We start from the raw sequence: 6,159 nt of genomic DNA on the forward strand, positions 1-6,159 counted from the left end.
GAGACCATATGCTGGTGCGGTTGGCCCTGGGTTCCTCCTAATGCAAGACAATGCTAGACCTCATGTGGCTGGAGTGTGTCAGCAGTTCCTGCAAGAGGAAGGCATTGATGCTATGGACTGGCCCGCCCATTCCCCAGACCTGAATCCAATTGAGCACATCTGGGACATCATGTCTCGCTCCATCCACCAATGCCACGTTGCACCACAGACTGTCCAGGAGTTGGCGGATGCTTTAGTCCAGGTCTGGGAGGAGATCCCTCAGGAGACCATCCGCCACCTCATCAGGAGCATGCCCAGGCGTTGTAGGGAGGTCATACAGGCACGTGGAGGCCACACACACTACTGAGCCTCATTTTGACTTGTTTTAAGGACATTACATCAAAGTTGGATCAGCCTGTAGTGTGGTTTTCCACTGTAATTTTGAGTGTGACTCCAAATCCAGACCTCCATGGGTTGATAAATTGGATTTCCATTGATTATTTGTGTGTGATTTTGGTGTCAGCACATTCAACTATGTAAAGAAAAAAGTATTTAATAAGATTATTTCTTTCATTCAGATCTAGGATGTGTTGTTTAAGTGTTCCCTTTATTTTTTTGAGCAGTATATTTAAGTGCCTTTGAACGGGGTATGGTAGTAGGTGCCAGGCAGGCGCACCGATTTGTGTCAAGAACTGCAATGCTGCTGGGTCTTTCATGTTCAACAGTTTCCTGTGTGTATCAGGAATGTTCCACCACCCAAATTACAACTGTGGGAAGCATTGGAGTCAACATGGGCCAGCATCCCTATGGAACGTTTCTGCACCTTGTAGAGTCCATGCACCGACAAATTGAGGCTGTTCTGAGAGCAAAATGGGGGAGTGCAACTCAATATTAGTGAGGTGTTCCTAATGTTTGTTGTACTTAGTGTATAGTCTCTCAGTGACTAGCCGATTTGGTAATTGGTGCCAAGATTAATGTGGAGATCACAGGGCCTGCATTTCATTCCAGAAAGTTTCCCCTTGTAAAGGAAACTACCATCAAGGACTCATCAAGTCAATTAGTAAATTAACTTAAAATTCGGGCCAGCGGAGAGGTTACAACAAACTCTGCACACTCAGTAGAGGATGGTCAGAAGCTCTACCAGGGTTGTCCCTTCAGTCCTAATATAAACTGCTACACAAAGAAGCTACATAGGCATGCTTCATAGGGTTGGTTCCTGCAGCTGACTGGCTGTTATCACACAATGCCTCCTATCTTAACTTCCAGAACATATCCTGGGCGTTCGGCCAATTGGTCTGAGGAGGAGATCACAGTCATCTGCACGGACCAAGATAGAGTGAGAGAAGATGTAGTTCAAGGCTCTCTCTTCAGAACACAACATCATCCCTCACACCATCAAGCCTGGTTGTTATGTTGTCCTCTCAGGTTCTCCTGGCTGGTGAACCTGAACTCGATGATAGTGTTCCTGGGTATCACCTACATCCAGCGGTCAGTGGCCAACAACCTGGGCTTCCTCATCCCTTTCATGTCTGTGCTGCTGATGCTCATCGCCATACACATGGTCCGCAACAACCTCATCTTCAGGTCCAAGAAAGGTAACACAACCTCAACCTCATCTTCAGGCCCAAGAAAGGTAACACAACCTCAATCTCATCTTCAGGCCCAAGAAAGGTAACACAACCTCAATCTCATCTTCAGGCCTAAGAAAGGTCACACAACCCCAACTTCACACACAGACTGTTTCACCTTTGTGTTACAGCGTATGTATGTACCTATGTTTATGTGGTCTAGTCTGGTATTGATGTGGTTGTTGTGGTCTGTTCTAGTATTGATGTGGTTGTTGTGGTCTATTCTAGTATTGATGTGGTTGTTGTGGTCTGGTCCAGTATTGTTGTGGTTGTTGTGGTCTAGTCTGGTATTGATGTGGTTGTTGTGGTCTATTCTATTATTGATGTGGTTGTTGTGGTCTAGTCTAGTATTGATGTGGTTGTTGTGGTCTGTTCTAGTATTGATGCGGTTGTTGTGGTCTATTCTAGTATTGATGTGGTTGTTGTGGTCTATTCTAGTACTGATGTGGTTGTTGTGGTCTGTTCTAGTATTGATGTGGTCTATTCTAGTATTGATGTGGTCTATTCTAGTATTGATGTGGTCTATTCTAGTATTGATGTGGTCTATTCTAGTATTGATGTGGTCTATTCTAGTATTGATGTGGTCTATTCTAGTATTGATGCGGTTGTTGTGGTCTATTCTAGTATTGATGTGGTTGTTGTGGTCTGTTCTAGTATTGATGTGGTCTATTCTAGTATTGATGTGGTCTATTCTAGTATTGATGTGGTCTATTCTAGTATTGATGTGGTCTATTCTAGTATTGGTGTGGTTGTTGTGGTCTATTCTAGTATTGATGTTGATAGGTTCTGATTTCTAAACTTGAAATGTGAAATATCCCTGGTTTCAGTCTGGTTTCAGTTGTTGGGTTGTAATTTGAATTACTTGCTTCACCAGACATGAATGGTTATGTGTAGGAGGAATGTGTATGGTGCGCTCAATTAAGATTGCCAACCTGCTGGCTCATATCCAATCACATGATTGCCATCACTGATAAGGGTGGAGAGCTGTGGCTTAATAGGGCCCCAGGTCAGGTCACAATAAGGGAGAAGGAACAGTTTATTACCCACATCACTTAACTTCCTGCCTAAAGTGGACTATATATACTTGTGCTGGTGGGAACATGTCTGTCTGCTCAGCTGTCTGACCTATTGGGTGAATAAACTTGGTTTGAGCTTTCCCTAGTTGTCCATTAGTTTTTCCTCTGTTTATTTAGAACCTTACATTGTGGTTGTTGTGCAGGCAGTTCCCTGCTGACCACTCTGGGGGTGTTCCTGAACTCTCTGAAGATGTGCTGCCTGCACTACCGCCACCTGGGTGGAGACGTAGCCAGCTGGTTGGACCGCGCAAAGGAGAACAACGGGGGGCGCTACAGTGAGACACACGTGGAGAACGTCAAGGTCCTGGCAAGGCTCTTCCCCCTGTACGGCTTGCAGATACTGTACCGCGCCTGCATCACTCAGGCAGGTCAATGTAATGGAGAACATCAGGGCTCTTCACTGACATGCTTCACAGGACATTTTTACAACATTTTCAGGTCCTTGCTTAATTTCAGTGGAAAGTGCAATATATAATTTTTTAGATATTGGGGATAAAAAAAGGAAAATCTATAATGCTTATTTATAATCAAAAAAGTTGTCATAGAATCTGTTGTGACCCCTGACCTCTCCCACAGATTCCATCAGGTTACTATATTCAGACCATGAACTCTAACCTGCACCTGAACGGCTTCCTCCTGCCCATCGGTGCCATGATGCATCCTACCTCTGCTGCTGCTGGCCCCTCTCATGGAGTGCATCACCTCCTGCTACCTGTCCATGGAGAAAACACCCTTCTCCCCCGCCAGAGTCATCAGTAGGCATGCACACATGGCACACACAATACGCACACACAGCACCCTCACACAGTACACACAGGCACACACGCAAGCATGCACACACTAATACCATCCTCTTCAGTGACTCAGTCAATGTTAATGTCTTTCCCTCTCTCTCTCTGTTTCTCTCCCTCTCCCCTCCCTTCTCTCCCAGCACTGGGTCATGCGTGTGCGTCCCTGTCTGTCCTGTTAGCGGGCCTGTCTGAGGTCCACAGGAAGGGCTATCCTCTGACGGAGCAGGCCCTGTCAGGGAAGGTGCTCCAGGTGTCCTCCATGGCCTGCTTCCAGCTGGCTCCCCAGTACATCCTACTGGGGCTGGCTGAGGCACTCGTCACCCCCTCCTGTGAGTGACAGAGAGCCAGCACTTATTTCTGCTACACCTATTGCTGCTACACTGTTCGTACACAGAGACAAACTGGGTTAGAGATTTAGAATGTCAATGGACACCACATGTAGTTAGAATGTGGAGTGTTGGAACCAACTGCCAACATGGAGGATAGTATTGTGAACTCTGGAAGCTAGGATTAGGATGACCCCACTGGTGCATGAGAGACAGACAAGAGACGTTTGAACCAAATGAATGATACATTCTCTTCCCAGCCTTCCTCTCTTCTCTGTTCCAGGCTCTGTGATCTCCTTCCACCTGACACCCAGTCACATCAGATGCATCTCCCTGCACTTCCTCACAAATGTAAAAGCATTGGATTGGTGTTGGCATGGGGTAGAGGGAGTTCACATATACCAGTCATTTCCTTTAAATCCATGAAGGGAAGTGGGAGAGAGAGAGAATCAGATAAAGTTGTGGAGATGAAGGAATATGTGAGCAGAAACCCTCCAGGTACAGATACTGTATGTAGAACCATAGTAAAGCCCAGTATGGACTATCAATACAGATACTGTATGTAGAACCATAGTAAAGCCCAGTATGGACTATCAATACAGATACTGTATGTAGAACCATAGTAAAGACCTGTATGGACTACCAATACAGATATTGTATGTAGAACCATAGTAAAGCCCAGTATGGACTATCAATACAGGTACTGTATGTAGAACCATAGTAAAGACCTGTATGGACTACCAATACAGATACTGTATGTAGAACCATAGTAAAGCCCAGTATGGACTATCAATACAGATACTGTATGTAGAACCATAGTAAAGCCCAGTATGGACTATCAATACAGGTACTGTATGTAGAACCATAGTAAAGCCCAGTATGGACTATCAATACAGATACTGTATGTAGAACCATAGTAAAGCACAGTATGGACTACCAATACAGGTACTGTATGTAGAACCATAGTAAAGTCCAGTTTGGACTATCAATACAGATACTGTATGTAGAACCATAGTAAAGCCCAGTATGGACTATCAATACAGATACTGTATGTAGAACCATAGTAAAGCCCAGTATGGACTATCAATACAGGTACTGTATGTAGAACCATAGTAAAGCCCAGTATGGACTATCAATACAGATACTGTATGTAGAACCATAGTAAAGCCCAGTATGGACTATCAATACAGATACTGTATGTAGAACCATAGTAAAGCCCAGTATGGACTATCAATACAGGTACTGTATGTAGAACCATAGTAAAGCCCAGTATGGACTATCAATACAGATACTGTATGTAGAACCATAGTAAAGCCCAGTATGGACTATCAATACAGGTACTGTATGTAGAACCATAGTAAAGCCCAGTATGGACTATCAATACAGGTACTGTATGTAGAACCATAGTAAAGACCAGTATGGACTATCAATACAGGTACTGTATGTAGAACCATAGTAAAGCACAGTATGGACTATCAATACAAAGTGAGCATTTAGATTGAGGCCCAGTTCAATGAGAGGAAGTCTTAACAGAACTGGGGGATGACAGACATGAAGTGGGTGGGTGGAGATCTAATATATTTTTGTGACAAACACTAAAGCATGATATTGTAATAAATCTACACCCTATTCCCTATGTAGAACACTACTTTAGACCTGGTCAGAAGCACCGTAGTGTACTACGTAGGGAATAGGGAACCATTTGGAACAGAGCCAGTAATTCCCATGAACATCTTTCTCTTCCTCATCTGGTTTCTATAACAGCCCTTCACTCCTCCCCTCTTCCTCCCCTCCTCCCTTTTCATTCTATTCTATCAGCCACACCACTAGCTCACCTCCACACAGCCATTTACAAGTTAAAGACACACCTTGGAATAAATAACAAAGGAAAACTATTACTAGATGAAGTTTAGTGTTGTATTTTTATTTCCCATCACCATAAATCATATTTAATCACTGAACAGTAGCAGACCTAACTTCATCTGTTCCTGACTCTGGATAGTGGATTAAAAAGACCATCAATCTCCAATGATATTAAACATTGCTGATATACTGAGTGGCAAGTCAAGATATCTGCTGTTTAATATAGTTTAGTTAGTTAGTGATACTACCTGTTCCATGCCATTGAGGAGAATTACACAGAGACAGAGAACCAACTGAGAAAACATATCAATGGTTCTGAATGACAACCAATATACATCAACACCATACATCATGATTCATGGAAATGTACAGGATTAAAACATTAACACAAAGCATTTTAATAAATGTAGTCTCTGAATATCAAATCAGTCACAACAAATTAATTGTAAAGAAAAACAGAGCAGTTCAGTAACCAGTTCAGATATAGACTACACCA

The sequence above is a fragment of the Salmo trutta genome, chromosome 4 (genome assembly GCF_901001165.1).
Source record: "Salmo trutta chromosome 4, fSalTru1.1, whole genome shotgun sequence".
NCBI lineage: Eukaryota > Metazoa > Chordata > Actinopteri > Salmoniformes > Salmonidae > Salmo > Salmo trutta.